The sequence below is a fragment of the Ochotona princeps genome, chromosome 3 (genome assembly GCF_030435755.1).
Source record: "Ochotona princeps isolate mOchPri1 chromosome 3, mOchPri1.hap1, whole genome shotgun sequence".
Lineage (NCBI taxonomy): Eukaryota > Metazoa > Chordata > Mammalia > Lagomorpha > Ochotonidae > Ochotona > Ochotona princeps.
The window spans coordinates 118,548,524-118,565,667 of record NC_080834.1 but is presented as its reverse complement, the minus strand read 5'-3'; the positions used below and the strand labels follow the sequence as shown (position 1 = coordinate 118,565,667).

The 17,144-nt window shown below is 43.5% G+C and overlaps 1 protein-coding gene across 1 annotated transcript in view; it reads left to right on the top strand.

The window, feature by feature from the left end:
- The window catches only part of LOC131479845 (contactin-associated protein-like 5), a 523,312-nt gene that overhangs the window by 315,864 nt on the left and 190,304 nt on the right, over window positions 1-17,144 (top strand). The window lies entirely within an intron of this gene.

Sequence of the window (17,144 nt, the reverse complement as noted above, 5' to 3'; positions counted from 1 at the left end):
AGAGAAGAGCAAAAGCTGTAGTTAGCATCCCAACTGCCTCAATATCAAGGGATGTCAAATGGCCACTTATGTCATCCCAAATCTCTTATTTGGAGCATGCTCTGAGTGTTCAGATCTAGTGGTTTTGCTAGTTCTGAATTGCTGTCAACCTCATCAATCCAAGGATGAGGAAATCTTTCCAAGGCCCATTGGCTGACGTGGCCCACCTTAGAATCTCCATTTGCCCAGTATTTCCTGTCAGCACTAGGCTGGGGGTAATTGTCCGATTTGTTCTCTTCTCCATCCTTTGCTATGGTACCAGATGTCATCCCATAGGCCCCGTTGTATTGCCATATCCTTCATGTGCATTTGGATGTGCCGTCCATGCCCATATACTTGGGCTCCATCATTGCCATTGAGAAGCCTCAGCTCTGACACATGTATTCCAGGTTTATTTTACAGATCTTGAGACTCTTCATGGTTGGACTTCTGAGTCTAGTGGTTTAGTTGGGGGGAGGGATCCTCAAAGAAGCCTCTTCTGAGGTGATCCCAGACATGACTCTTACACATGCTTGTCAGTATAGGGTCTGGTTTAGTCCATCACCCACATCATCCTACGTACACTCTCACAGCTGCAATTCCTGAGTTGGTTCTGTCTCCAGCCCCATCTCTTACACAAACCAAAGGATGTTGCAGCTCAGCCCACCACATACTTGGCCCTTATGTACACCAGCGAGAACTGCAGCCTAGTCATCCGAGTGATGCCCAATAAACTCCACTAGACCCACACCCAAGCCTGGTTTCTGTACTTGCCAGAATGTTGATCCCACATCCCATTCAGCTCTCACACATGTCAATGGGCATTGGAACCTAGCTCAACCAAACCAACCCCACTATCCAACCCACATTCATGCCAGTGGGTGCCAGTGGGGGCCTTTATAGTCAGGTCCACCCCTCATCTTGGTTCTCATGCTCACAAGTAGGAGTTTGAGCCCATCAGAGAAGTGCCCACAGTTTGCCTACTGGGCCAATTTCCAGTCCTGGATCTTGCACTCTCCACATGGTTCTACAGTCTTGTTTGACAGGGCTTGCCCCCAGCCACAGCACTTGCCAGCCAATGCTGTGGCAAAGTACAACCAGACATCACTTACTCTGGTTCGTGCATGTACCAGTGGATAAAGTTGATTAATGCAGCCTGGCTCTCCTCTGATTCAATTCACATACAGTCTGCTGGAGAGTCGCCCTGCGGAAGCTCTGGGTAGCCAGGTTCAGGACAATAGTGATTAGAGGAAAGACTATCCTCTGACACTTTATAGGTCTTTAAAATTCTCCTGTAACACAGTGTTCCATTTCTGTTTTGGCAAGGATCATCCCAGGTTCCTTGACTGTAAACTAAAATTGCAGTGAAGTGGCAATACAAGTACAAGAAGGGAAGGCGTGAAAGTTGGCAGAATGTGTTTGTGATTGCTTAAAACGTTCCAATCCTCTAATGACAGGATGAAAAATAAAGATGAACATACAGATTCCCTTATGTGATTCATCTACCAAGAAATCAAAGTGCTTTCATTTTCAATTTGCTATCATGAAAGCATAAAATAATCTGATAAAAGACATTGCTGAATGTGGACGAAAGTTAAGCAGTGATTGAAAAACAAATCACATTGAAGGCTTTCAACAAATAGTAATCTTTATCATCATCAGAGGACAGCCGCAAGTTTCAGTTGAATTTGCCTTATATGTAAATTTTTTTATTAAATTTATCTATTATTTTTAATTCATTAATTACATTGTATTATGTGACACAGTTTCATAGGTACTTGGATTCTGCCCACCCCTCCCCAAACCCTCCCACCATGGAGGATTCCTCCACCTTGTTGCATAACCACAGTTCAAGTTCAGTTGAGATTCCCCCATTGCAAGCGTATACCAAACATAGAGTCCAGCATCTTATTGTCCAGTCAAGTTCAATGGCTTCTTAGGTATACCCTCTCTGGTCTGAAGACAGAGCCAGCGGAGTATCATCCTGCTCAATTAAAAGCTCCAACATACCATCAGCAAAAATTTACATCATTATGGAATTAATTGACATAGTAATTAGTAACCAATATGTTAAAAGTAAATGCGAGTTCTTAACCACCTTCTGTGGTGGTTATATGTAAATTTTTAATGACTTAAAAGTGAAGAGGAAGAGAAAGCACACAGGTATCCATCAGGCGAGAGACATTCATTTAAACCCGGAACCTGGCAGGTGCACAGAGTCAAAGCAGGACCCCACAACGCAAATCTAACAAAGAAAAATGTGAGTTGTTGTCTGTGGAGGTCCCAGCCTCACATATCATAGAGATCATTTCCATCATGCTTGTGGCTACCTTACTAAGACTTAACTGTCATGTTTACAGTATAAATAGCACTCCAGGAAATCCATTCCTGAGTGGGGAAAAAAAAAACTACCGTTCCTATGCTGGGACTTTGATGGTGAAATTTCTCTTTGCAGGATTCAGATGCCAGTGATCTGGAAAAGCTTGTTAAGTGAAGATCCTGTGTACATCTGGTGACATTATCAGTGTCACAGAAACACATGACCACTTAGCATGAGACTGTTTTTTTTCTTTCTTTATTTATTTTATAATTACATTGCATGATGTGACACAGTTTTATAGGTACTGGGAGACTGTTTTAAAGGCCTGAAGGCATTGGCGGTATTGTCTCTTTCCTGGTTGGTGGCACATTTGCACTTAGGGAACTGGAAGCAGGCTCTCAGGACAGTAGCCCTCGGGCAGTTAGTGCTGCTTAACTGGCCCTGCCTGCTTTAGGAACCAACGCATAATGTTAGCAGGCAGGCTGAGTTTGCTTGTCCAGCCATCCATGTGGAATCATTCCCCAAGGGAGTTTTAACTTGAAATTTCTGATAAAGGGAGAACACAAATGTATACCCACACTACAGAATCAAAAATTAGGATAAGGACCACTGGAATTAAACAATACCTAAGTCAAATATCCTGAAAATTGTGGGCTGCCAATGTGTATTCTTTCAAATTATCTATCTATCTATCTATCTATCTATCTATCTATCTATCTATCTATCATCTATTATCTATCTATCCATCATCTATTTATCTATATCATAAGGAGAGAGAGAGAGAGAGAGAGCGAGAGAGAGAGAGAGAGCGCGCTTCTGTCCCTTGGTTCACTCCCCAATTTCATGAAGACATGGCTGGGCTAGGCTGAAGACCGGCACCAGGAAGCCAGGTACCACAGCTGGATCTCCTGGGTAAGTGCTAGGACCATCTCCTGCTGCTCTAAGAAGTATATTAGCAGGGATCTCAGTTGAAAGTGAAACAACTGGGACTCTAGTGCACACACAGAAACTTAACCCACAAAGCCACAGAGCACCCTACGGCCTGTACTGATGACCTTGGAAACAGTGCTGCCTGCTGCTGGGCTTGGGCAATGCATCCTGAACTAGAGCAGGAAGGCTCAAGTGGATGAAAATGGATTTAATCTGAAGACTCCTCTGTCAATAGTTTTCTAAGTTCATTTGAGAATGAAAAAAGCATTATTTCAAAATAACATCTTTTAAACATAATTTTAAATATATACAAAGATTGTGCTGGGGCTGTGACACAGTGGGCTAAGCCACCCCCATGGAGCATTGATGTCCCAGATTATTTGAGGAGACAAGGTGAGAGAGGAAAAAAGAGAGAGAGGGAGAGAGAGAGATGGAGAGGGAGAGATGGAGAGAGTACTCTCATTGATTGGCTTGCTTCCCAGCTGTCCACAAGCACTACGATTTGGTAAGCTGAAACAGGGAGTCAGCGGCTCAGTTCAGGTAGCAGGAATGCAATCCGCAGAGCTACTCCAGAGCGTCTGCTCCTAGAGAAAGCTGGAGGCAGCAGCAGGAGGCAGGTACCACACGCAGATACCTTAATTTGGCATGTGTGCATTTTTACTGCTGGGACAAACGCCTTCTCTGCCAACCTTGCTTCTGCTTGCTTCTTGACACAACAATTCTGTGAAAACAAAACTAAGGATCTGCAAACATAATTCTAGTTTTCCATTAGTATTAATGATAGAATTATTTTTAGAGTTCACTAATAGCTTCCATTTAGTTTTCTAAACCCACACACTATTTGTAAGGCTACATACATTGTTATGACTGTGGTTGAAATTGGGACTGTCCCTTTACGTTACATTAACTACGTGTAAGGATCGTAACAGTTTCCACAGACTATTTTCTGGCTCCATGCATTTCCAATCTTGCTCCTCTAGACCTGGCTAACCAGGGGCATTGCTGGTGAGGACCTGTGGCCTGGACTGCTGTGTTAGGAAGCTGGATGCATTTGCACTGGAAACAGAAGGCACATTCACTGAAGACACTCCTAAACCACAAAGCCTGGCCCACACATGGCAGTGGCTGCATTCGACCTGCGTGGGTCTCACTGGACCAATTTCCGTGCAGAGTGAAATCTCCCTTACTGCCAGTCAATCAAACATGAGAGGCATGGCAGTAGGAAGAGCTGGGGAACGGGATGGTGCTATTCACAAGTTAGACAGTGGGAGGCCTGAATTATTTTTTAATTGAAATATTATTGTTATTGCTATCACTTTATGATACAGCTCCATATTCCCTTATCCCCTCCTCAATTCTCTCCCCCCGCCGACCTAGTTCCTCTATATCATTACTAAAGTATAGTTCTTCATACACAGTCATGTGTCCATCATTGCGGGCATAGACAATGGCAGAGAGTACAGAATCCTATTGTCAAGATATAGTGAACAGTTTCATTGTAAGTCCATCTTGTCTGGAAACAGAAATGCATACCATACTGCATCCTCACATCTGGATGTTAGTCTGCATTTCACAGCTACTGTAATTTACAATGCCATGAAGTTAAATGACATGTTACTAGATATGACAGTCTCCATTACATAACTACTGTACATCTCCTTAAATGAAAAGTCATGATACAAAATCAACAATAGAAAGAAAAATAGAAATTTACAATGCACCGAAGTTAAATGACATGTTACTAGATATGACAGTCTCCATTACACAGCTACTATACATCCCCTTAAATGAAGAGCCACAAAACAAAATCAACATCAGGGAGAAAAAAGAAATTAACAACACCAAAAAGTTAAATAACATGCTATTAAATGACTAATGTGTAGCTGAAGAAATGAAAATCAAGAACCTTCTTGAAGAGAATGATGCCACTCCATGATCTATGAGTCTCTGAATGATTTAGTCAGAAGAAAGTGTTTTGAAGAGATGAAATCAACAGAAAACAACAAATCCCATGCGATATAGTTTCCACTGATCTTTGTTGAAATGTGTCTCCTCCAGACAATAAGCAGATGGGTTTTGTTTTTTAATCCAGTGTACTACTCTGTGATGTTTGATTGAGCTTAAGCCATTTACATTCAGAGTTTAATATACATGGGTGTTACTTTTGGTCTTGTCATTTTAGCCATGGGTTGTTCATTGGTTTAGTCTTCTGCTGTCATTTTACTGGGATGTTCTTCCCGTTTGCTGTTGGTTTTGGTAGGTGCTATTCCTCTTCTCTGTGAAGAGAACATCTTGAAGTATCGTTTATAAGGCAGGTTTGAAAGAGGCAAATTCTCCCAACAGGCTTGATCAAAAGCGATCTTCACCACGACATATGATAATCAAGCTCTCTTCAATTGAACATAAGGAAAAGATCCTTAAATGTGCATGTGAAAAAAATCAATTGACATATAAAGGAATGCCAATTAAGCTCACAGGAGATCTCTCACAGGAAACTCTACAGGCAAGAAGAGAATGGAGTGACATATTCCAGATTCTAAAAGAAAAAAAAAATTGTCGGCCCAGGATAACATATCCAGCAAAGCTTTCTTTCATCTTTGAAAATGAAATAAAATTCTTCCACAATAAAGAAAAGCTAAAAGAATTTGCCTCTTTCAAACTGCCTTACAAATGAAATACTAGTTTTTTAAATTGCCTTTGCCACACTTATCTACCTTATAGCATGCAAATATGCTTTGACTGAACTGAGTCTATCCTCCTGGACTCTGAAACATGTCTTTCCACCTCATGTTGGTCTTACCCGCTCATCCCTGGTCCCCCACCTCTAGATCCAAAGTGTCTAAATAATAAGGAGCCTTACAGAGCTTGTTTCGGCAGCTCTCGCAGTTTATTCTATCCTATCAAAGTTTTATTTCAGGTTCACATATATCTAAGGGTCTTCTACTCTGATGAAGTCCTATAGCAGAGAGAGGAGATTATGTTAGTTCCTTTTGAGCTCTTTTAGGTTTAAGCTCTTTTCAGAATAAGCTCTTTCCAATTTGCCACCACAAGCCTAAACACCGGCTTCAGCGAGCAACTCAGGAAGGTTTTATCCCAGCAGGAATGAAGGCCATGGTGGTGGGAGTGGAGGCAGAGAGAGGGATAGAGAAGTCCCCTGCCATCATGGCAGAAAGGGGCACCAGGGAATGGGGAGAGAGGCAGATAACAAGATGAAGGAAGGCGGGAGTGCACCTTCTTATGGGTGTCACAGGCCACGAGGGATTGGTGGATAGGTTCTGGCCGGGCCAAGAGGGGTTGGTGATTTGGACTGTAGAGGCTGTAAGGGATTAAGTGCAGTAGTGGGCGAAGACTGGAGCAGGAGCTGTGAGGGATTGGTGCATAGGGATGTCAGGTATGGTGCCATGACGTTGGACTGGATTGGTGGGACCAGGGCTACAAGGTTACAGCAGATTATCAAACAACACAATTTGAACTTAAAAGGCATGTGAATTTTAAGGAAACCAAGACCTAGGGGAAACAGATATTTAAAATCGTACTGAGTTCGAAATGACAGGGGTCTCCAGGGCCAATTATCTAGTCACTCCTCACACTCTCTTTACCTTTTAAAGTTTCTGTAATTGGGGGCTCGGCAGCGTGGCCTAGTGACTAAGGTCCTCGCCTTGATCCCATATGGACGCTAGTTCTAATCCCGACAGCTCCACTTCCTCTCTATCTCTCCTCCTCTCAGTATATCTGACTTTGTAATAAAAATAAAATAAATCTTAAAAAAAATAAAGTTTTTGTAATTGAATCTGTTAAATAAAGTGACAGTAGGCAGACAACTCATTGAAAAGACATTTCTTGCATACCTAAGAATGCCAAATGAAAGAAAAAATGGGCACTGTTTTCTTTTTCTCTTCAAATATTTTTACCTTCAAAATACTCCTGAAAGCCCAGTAATACTGTAAACCAAATATGTATACTACTTAGAAAAGAAGGAAGAAAGATATTTATGCCTAAGCTCAGTTTATGAGCTTAGGCAGAATGAATGGGCTCTGAATACAGGTGATAGCCTATGGCAATATCTGTCTGCAAATGGAGTTACCTCCTGGGGATGCAACTCATATTCCTTCATGATGGAATCTTAGAAAGGGGACTTATCATTGTGTTGCTTCTGCAAGATGGGGTCTCAAGGCAAATAATGGAAGATCAGATAAGGACTCTACCAGCATCCACTGAGCCCCAATGATCTTCAGGTTAATTGGCAAACCATGACTCCATGTTTAAGGATGACTGCTCTTTTTTTTTTTTTATTGTATTTTGGACAATCTTTACATAGTCAATTAGGGTAAAAAGGTACAAGGGCTATAGGAAAGTGGGTAAGACTATTGTTTCCATATTGTTTCCTTCATATATCTGAGGTAAAGGGAATGTTGAGGGAGAAGCCCCACCCAGTCTCCCACCCACCCCAGGTCCCGAATGTGGGGTATGCTCTGAGATACTTGCTCAAGCGGTTTTGATAGTTCACTAGTTATGAATCGCTGCCAAAATATAGCTGAGGTGGTTGATTGACCTGTTTTGTCTTCTGTCTTTTCTTGGTTAGGGTTCTGAGCTCGCCATTTCGATTGGGGAGATCCCCAAAGAAACTTGGAGGTGTTCCCAGACCAGATTCTTGTATGTACTAGCAAGTACAGGGCCCGCCACAGTCCATCACCCCAATCAGCTGGTGGTTGCAATTGCTGGGTTGGTTCTGTTTTGAGCCCCGACTTCCACTGGAACCAATGAGTGTTGCAGTCCAGCCTGCTTCTGCCCAGCACACACTCGGACCTCACATAAACCAGTGGGAGCTGCAGCCCAGTCAGAGCAACCCACAATAACCCGACCAGGCCAGCCCCCTACCCTGGTTTGCCAGTATGTGTAGCAGACTAGTCCAGTTTGCCCCATATCCCATTTGGCTCTCATACATGTCGATGGGTATTGAAGCTTCGTTCCATCTAACCAGCTCAACTATCCAGCCCTCATGGATGTTGTTAAGTACCTCTCTGTCTAGCTACCCCAGCCCCTGTCCTAGTTTTTGTGCCCTCCCATGGGAGTGGTAACCTAAGAGGGAGGAGCCCACTATTTGCCTCCCAGGTCTCTCTCACTCCTGGATTATGAACTCTCCAGGTGGTTCTGTGGTTAGACTAACAGAATTAGCCTCTAGTGCCAGCTTCTGCCAGCTGATGCTGCGGCTAAGCTCAAACAACCCCCACCCACTCTAATTTTGCTTGCACCAGTGGGAGCAATCAGCCCATCTTGGCTTTTCCCTGATCTAGTCCACATGAGGCACACAGGTGTTGTAAGCCCTGCTTAGTCTGGTCTGTCCCCATCGCAGCTCATGTTCTCCAGTGGGTGTTGCTGTCCAGCAAGGGAACCACCCCTTATTCCGCTACAGGCTCTGCCCCCTCCCTGCCTGGTTCTCATGCGTGCTGGATGGGTGCTGCAGTCACATCCAGTACAGGCAGCCTCACCCTGGCATTCCGTAATGTGGACTGGTTTTTGTCACAACCGAACCTGACCCGACCCCCACTCTGTTCTGGTGCTCGGATTTGCCAGTGGATGACGTGAACTGATTCAGCCTGGTCTGCCCCAACCCATGCCAAATGTATGCCAGTGGGAAACCTTCCATGGCCTGTTCTGGGCTGTTTCCTATCATGCTTCTTGCGCTTACCTGCTGGGTCTATGTCCTGCCAGAGGAGTTGCCCAGGCTCCTCCATCAGAACCCCTCCCAATGCCAGATTTCACACATACCAGGGAGTCCATGAGCCAGCCCTACTCAGTTCACCTCCTGTCCTAGTAGGAACAGTGGCTTGTCCTGATTGGCCCTCAACCCAAGCTGGTTCTTGCTGTTGGATGGTTCAGCCCAGCCATGGCTCGTCCATACCCACATACGGCTCACACATGGTTCAGTAGGGGTTGAGACCTAGCCTAGTCTGTCCGACATTACCCTGGTCCTCCAGGACACCAGAAAGTGTTGTAGTCTGGCCAGCCTGGTGCGTCTTGTCCCAGTCCACACTTGTGCCAAGGGAGACTACAGCTGTTTCCTGACCAGAACGAAACCCCATTCCAGCCCACCCGCCCCTTGGTGGGAACCTCAACCCAGCTAGGGTGTCCCCTTAGCTCCCAGCCAGGCCTGTTTCCAGCCATAGATCACGTGCATGCCAGTGGTTGCTCTGACTCAGCTTGGCTCAGTCCTTCACCTATCCCGACCTCTGCCTTAGACACTGTGGCTTGACGTCCCTGACTCACGCAGACCAGTAGGTGCAAGAGCCTAGCAGGATGACTGCTCTTTGAACTCCTTCTAACTGCACAGAATTCATGTAAATCTGGGAAGTGCACTGCTGGAACCCACATTGTGGAATTCACTCTGGGTTTTGGCAAGGTGATCCTGAGACTTCAGTCCCATTACCTTTATAGTTGATGCACCTCTAGCCCAGAAATGTGTGTCCCAGGTCCTTTCTTGGATATCATGCTGCAATCAGTATTCTTTGAGCACTCTGATGATGGAAATAAATTATAAGCATCATCTGCTGGAAGAGCTACAGTATTTTGAATTCAATCTAAAATTAATCGCTTGTTGCACATCAACCCAGACAAATAGGGTAGACTGATCAAACCAGGAGATTTGATTTTTCATTTATTTATCTTTAAAGATGTTGAAGCCTGTCATCCTTCCTCATGATTGTGAGAAGGAGTCAACCACAATGCTGTGGAGTGCTGTGACCTACCATATGTATCTGACTATGTTTTATTACCTTTTGTACAACTTTCGTTTGTTTCTGCTCTTTCAACTTTTTCTAATAATGATGATTTATTTGATCTGAACTTTCACTGAATTACTTCTGGTGTCATTTATTTCGTTGCAAATCTCAAAATTTCATTCTTTTTAATACCAGAATACTATTATTTGTATATACTCACCACACTATGTTTTTTTTTTTTATATCCACTCATCCATTGGTGGAAACCTAAATTCATTTTCTATCTTTGCTCTTGTGAATAGAGCTGCAATGAATATGGGGTTGCATATACTGATTTCATTTCCTTCAGATATGTACCACAAAGTGAGCTAACTGAGTCATATGATAGATCTGCCCTTAATTTCTGGAGGAACTTTTGTACTATTCTCTAGGATGGCCATGCTGTTTTGTAAGGCATTTGCTATTTTGTGTCTTTTTTTTATATAATGGCTAATCTAACTGGAGTGACATTCTACTCCATTGCAGCTTTGGTTTTCATTCCCCTGAGGGGTAATGATGCCAATCGTATTTTCATGCATTTGTTGGCCACTTGTATTTCTTCTGATGACAAAAGTCTGTTCAGACCCTCTGCTGGTTCCTTGACCCGATTGCCTGTATTTATTGTAAATCCTATAGTGTCAAATATCCCATGGATTACAGAGGTTAAAGAGTGACACTTTTTCATTGCAAAGTGTCTTTATCAGAACTGAGAAAAGTCAAAGACCAATTCATGTAGGAAGACAAGTCCTTACAACATGCCAATGGTGGAAAAATCATTTATTTTACCTCTGTGGAGTCTATACAAAGGGTTCTGAACTGATCAGCATTGATGATAAAATACAGACAAGTGAATGCCGTGGACTCATTTCTAAGATCCATAAAGGCATGTCAAAATTCACTAGGATTATCTTAATTACTTTGCTGAGTTGGGTTTGATTTTGGAAATATGACAACTTCTATATGAGATATTGCTTCAGCATTTGGATAAGACAGTGAGTTGTTGACAGGAAGACACTGATTCACTGATAGCACACCTTTCCAGGTGGCAAGTCCTGGGACCAGATACTTACAATCTCAGATGATCTTCAGCAGCCTACAAGCGTGTATGTTATCAGGCTTTGCCCTCTGACATATACTGGTCGCTGGACTAATGTTTAAGCAACAAGGATTTGGGGAAAGGCTTGGTAGCTTCGGCAGAGAATTCCAACACCCCAGAGACTTAGCAGCTGTTTCTTCTTGCTCACATCTCACTGCCCTGGAGTCAGTCCATGGAGGTGAATGAAGACACAGTTAACCTCAGTCTCCTCACTGCATTGCACTCCAGGACCTCAGGGATCTTTACACAGCAGTAATGAAGGCAATGAGAATCACACAGGAGGAATTTTTCAGGCACGTAACAGGAAATGGGCATGCGTCCTGCTCCATTTCTGCTTGAGAAACACCGAACTATCCCTAGTCAGCTATAACCCTCAATGCTCTCCTTCCCCTGAGCTTTATGCTCTGTTGTCATTTCTACCAGGAAGGAAGCAGGCGGGCATGTCTGCCTGGAACTCCCTCCTTCGCTTTCAGTCAGCCCGAACACCACCCAACCAGTGCCTTTCACAGACTAGATATTCTTATCATCAAAGGTTGCCTACATTCTTTTTGTCTTTGTCATAAACAAGTCCATATGACAACATTAGTGCTGGCATGCCTCTTACTCTGTTGGAAACAAGAATTTTTGGTTGCTCTTCAAAACATGTACAAAAATGACAGTATGGTTACCAGTAATTGTGAAACACGGGTGATGTGCAGAATGTGCCATGAATGGCACAGGAAGTATCTTCAGTATCCAGGGAGATGCCCACATAGTCACAGCACTTGCTGGATATGAACTCTGGTGCTCCTGGACTCTAAGTACTGATTGCCTATTTTTCCATGCCACAGTGTCTCTCATCACATTCACTGAATCTCTGTAAGCTTTTCTCTGCAGAAGTCCTTTAAGTAAGGAAAGATTTGATGTAAATATTCTCTATTTAGCTTCAAAATTACAGCCAAATTCTTGATTTGGTGAACACCTGAACAAGTCCAGGCATAGGCAGTTTATAAGGAGCACAAACAGAATTTTTACTCACAACATCTTGGTTTAAAACCATCTCCATTTAATAGCATGCACCCTGTGCTCTCCTCTATGTGGCATGGCATCATCATTTGGTGGTAAACTCAAGGCTTATGCCTTGGAGACAAGCAAACCCATGGCAAACACAATGGGCACCTGTTCCTGAATGGCCAACCAGACCAGGGCTTTCAAAGGGAAGGGGGACTGGAGCCTAAGATCTAGAATGAGCCATCGAGGACAGTATGTTGTGGGCTTCTCTGTTTCATTCCTGTGGGAAGTAGTCAGGGATTCTCACATAAATAAATGCCCAATTACTTTGTGTGCATTCCGTCCCTAAAGTCAACGACCACTGAGTGAGCTGTGTCACCGTGTCAGGAGAGACTCGTTTTAAGTTGAACGAGTCAAACAGTGGATTTGCATCAATCTGATCTGCTTACAACATCCAGGCCTTGTGGTTTAGTAGGAGTTTCTCCCATGTGTGATGGCAAGAACACCATGACATCAGTCACTGAGTGAGTTCAAAGAAATGGCGGCTGGACCCGGAACTCTGAGCTGGCAACAGGCCTTGGCTTACCTATAGCATAAAAGCTTGTGGTACTTTTGAGCTTCAGATTTAGTTGTTTTTGCTCTTAAATGTTTGGTATGTGTGTGTGTGTGTGTGTGTGTGAGAGAGAGAGAGACAGAGAGAGACAGAGAGAGAGAGGTGGGACTAAAGTAAAACTCTTATCTAAAAGCTTTCTTAGAAGATGTTTTCTTTACGTTATCCTCTTCACAGATCTTGCTTGTATTAGATAGAGTGATGATTGAGCCAGAGTACCCAGCTAAATGCAGAAACAAATGACCTTGACCTTGGGGAATGCTTGTGAAGCATAGGAGCCGATGCCAAGACTCGCTATCTAATGTCAATGATGGCTGTAGTCCTGGCAAATTTGTTTCCAATCCAGATTAGCTACTGATGCTCTGGGACCAAGTGTTTACTTCCTTGGAATCTACCTGGAAGACCAACATGGGCTTCAGGAGAATTTTCCCTGTTCTGGCCCAGCCCTATGTGAGAAATCATTGCATTCCAGTGGATAGAGCTAGCGCGCACGCTCTCTCTCTCTCTCTCTCTCTCTCTCTTTTTCTCCTACCTGTTTTGGTTTGTCTTTTGTTAAAATAAATCTTAGAAAATGAAGAATCACATATCATGATAAGATATGAAGACACTGTTCTGTGCCCAGAAAATTTGAAAAAGAAAAATTTGAAAAAAGAACTAACATAATTCCATGCTCTGAGCAAATGGTGTTTAAAGACCTAACTGCAAGGCACTGTAACGCTGTACTCATTTCCCAGCACGTCACATACTGACGTGAGTAGCAGACTGTTCTATACTACTGATCACCAGACTCTGAGATGCACATCATTTCTCTGCATGAGTTTAGGGATGCTGGATACAGTGTGCCTGAAGCTGCTCCTCATGGGAAGTAGGCACAATGCTGACCAGTAGCAACTGTCACAGCACATGGTAACTGTGTCTCCTATAGATACCCCCTACAATTAATCTTGATGATTTCATCTGTTCCTTTCCATTGGACCAGACCTGTAACCTCACCTCCTCCATATAATTCCCTGTGGTGCTGGGGCTCCAACATAAAACAAAACCCTGAGTAATTTCTTTTTTTTTTTTTAAGATTTATTTATTTTTATTGCAAAGTCAGATATACAGAGAGGAGGAGAGACAGAGAGGAAGATCTTCCATTTGATGATTCACTCCCCAAGTGACTGCAACGGCCGGTGCTACACCAATCTGAAGCCAGGAGCCAGGAACCTCCTCCAGGTCTCCCACGCGGATGCAGGGTCCCAAAGCTTTGGGCCGTTCTCGACTGCTTTCCCAGGCCACAAGCAGGCAGCTAGATGGGAAGTGGAGCTGCCGCAATTAGAACCGGCACCCATATGGGATCCCGGCACATTCAAGGCGAGGACTTTAGCCGCTAGGCCACGCTGCCGGGCCCTAAAATCCTGAGTAATTTCAAATAAGTATTTGGATTACAAACATTGACACCTGTAAAGCTTGACTATTACCACAATATTGAATTTGATGCTAAGTGTTTTCTCCTGCTGCAGCATTTCTTTCTTCACAGAAGACACTCTGAATCAGAGTCCTATATGAGCTATGAAACAGTTGTCTTCCAATCCTAGAGTGTGTAAAAATATTCCATGTCATGCACAAGGCTCTCTTTGATACGGTTCACACAGAATAGGCCTAACGAAAATATCATGTTTGAGACATCTGCAATCAACACCACAATGCCTGGATCTGATACACAACCCTGCTCTTCATTTCAGCTTCCTTCCCGCTTACACCATGGAATGAAGTGACAGCCTTAGTACTCAGATCCCTGCTACTCTCCTGGGGGCCCAAGATTGAGTGCCAGCTGCCAGCCTCATCCTGGCTGCTGGGGGCATTTGGAGAATGGACGAGCACAGAAGGATTCTGTTTCACTATCCCCCTCTCTGCCCTCCATTACCTCTCTTCCTCTACTTAGCCCTTTGCTTCTTCTACAACCTCTCTTCAACTGAAGAAATAGTAAGAATAAGACAAGCCAATTTTCCAGCATATGAAGTGCTTACACAGTAGTATAGACTCCAGTGAAAGTTCACTCAAAGTGAAAGTTTGTGCTGAGAAGTCTGGCTTCTCTCCAGTCTCCTCAATGGCAAACACTACAGCTTTTTTGATCTCCAGAAGTCTGAACCCGTGGAAATGTAAACATGTTGGGAGAAACTAAAGAAGTCAGATTTGCTTGTGATTTCTCTAGTTCCATTTCTATGCTGGGAAGATTTGTCTGTGGTGATCCCCTTCTGTTATCAGAGATGGAAGGAAAACCTTGAGTTCAGAACTGTCAGCCTGGAAAATATCTAGTCTTGAAAGGCACAGAGTGGGAAATTATTGAGATTATTAGCCATGAGTAGGGTTACTCAATCAGTGAATTGCAAAATATTCTTGGATTTCACAACTGAAAGAGGACTATTTTCCTGAAAAGAACTTAAAGATCATAAGAATTAAAAATTAGAGACAGCATTTTGAAAGAGTTGAAGTCATTATTTAGATTGGGAATATTTATTTTATTGCAAAGTTAGATATACAGGTATGAAGAGAGACAGAGAGGAAGATCTTCCATCTGCTGATTCACTTTCCAAGAAGATGCAATGGCCAGAGCTGTGCTAAATTGAAACCATGAGCCATGAACCTCTTCCGGAACTCCCATGTGGGTGCAGGGTGCCAAGGCTTTGGGCCACCCTCAGCTGCTTTCCCAGGCCACAGGCAGGGAGCTGGATGGAAAATGGGGTGGCAGGGATTAGAACCATTGCCCATATAGGATCCCAGAGTGTGCAAGGCAAGGACTTTAGCTGCTAGGTTACTGAGATGGGCCTGACTTTACAAAGTTTATTTATCCATAGCCCAATGATGATAGGGTAAAATTTCTACAGCCTTCTCTCTGTGCCAGCAAATCAGGAAAGGTCCTCCACTGTGCATGTGCACCTATGAAGCTCAGCTGCACCTGATGGCTGTGTTACTCAACTAAAGACCCACAGCTTTCCAGGACATATATGCCATTGAGGCTCATAGCAGCCATTGCCTCAACATACCCATGACTTTACTCCCACAGACTGGATGAAATTTAGCTGTGACTTACAGGAAAGAATTATAGAAGCATGCTTAATTGTCCATATTTACTTTATATTAAGGATGATTAAGTTTCTGTAAATTATTGATTCCAGAAGCTTAAGATAGCATGTGGTGTAACAAAAATTTTGCACAGAATGTTCTGTTTGTAATTAGCAACTGTTGATGTGCATTTTGTCTTCAATGAAATTCCCGGACAAATTGAATTACCATTCAGTTGTTCACTTCTCAAATGCCTGCAGCAGCCAGGGTTCAGCCAGGGTGAATCATGTAGTTGGGAACCCCATCACGATGGTAGGAAGTGAATAAATGGCCACCATCACCACCACTTCCCTGGTTCTGCTTCAGCAGGAATCTGCAGTCTGGAACCAGAGACAGGAATTGATCTCATATCATCTATTGTAGGACACAGGCATCCTAACCACTCAGTCAGACACTTGGCATTTTTGCAATATGCACAATGGTGAGTGTTTAGTTCTGTGTAATCCAATCACATGTGCAAATTTCTGTAATCAACATCATAAAGAAAATTCAGAACAGTTTCATGACAGCTGTCATTCACACTTTCCCTGTATAGTCACACACACCCTCTCTCCTCTCCATGGGTTGCATCCCAATTTGGATTCATCTTCACCCAATACATAAATTTTATTAATTACACTTCAAATTACACTTCATTATGTGACAGTTTCATAGGCTCTGGGGATACCCTAACCACTTCCTGGACCCTCCCCCCATGGTGGATTGCTCCACCTCATTGCTGTATTACATTTTTTTTTTTTGCATTACATTGAATTATGTGTCATGGTTTTATAGGCCCTGTGATTCTCCCCACCGCCACCATAGTGTATTCCTCCACCTTGTTGCATTACCACAGATCAAATTCAGTTGAGATTCTTTCATTGTGTGCATCTACCAGGCAAGAAGTCCCGCATCTTATTGTCTAGAAAAGCTCATCAGTTTCTTGGGAAGACCATCTCTGGTCCAAATGTAGATCCGGCAAAGTGGTTTTGATAGATCCACAGAACTGTATTGCTGCCAGTCTCACCACTCCAGGCATGATGCGGTCATTGGAGAATCCACTGAATGTTATAGTCCATCATATAGTCTCCAGTTGGCCCATTTTTTCAATGTCAACTTATAGCTGAGGTGGTCGATTGACTTGTTCTGTCCTCTGTCATTTGATGTTTAGCAACCAGAGACTGAAAGCTCGATTGCGGGGATCCCAGAAGAAACTTTGTGAGATTCCTGTATGCACCAGCAAGCACAGGGCCCGGCACAGTCCATCACCCCTATCGGCTGGTGGTTGCAATTGCTGGGCTGGTTCCGCATTCCATCCTTGTTTTCTACTGGAAC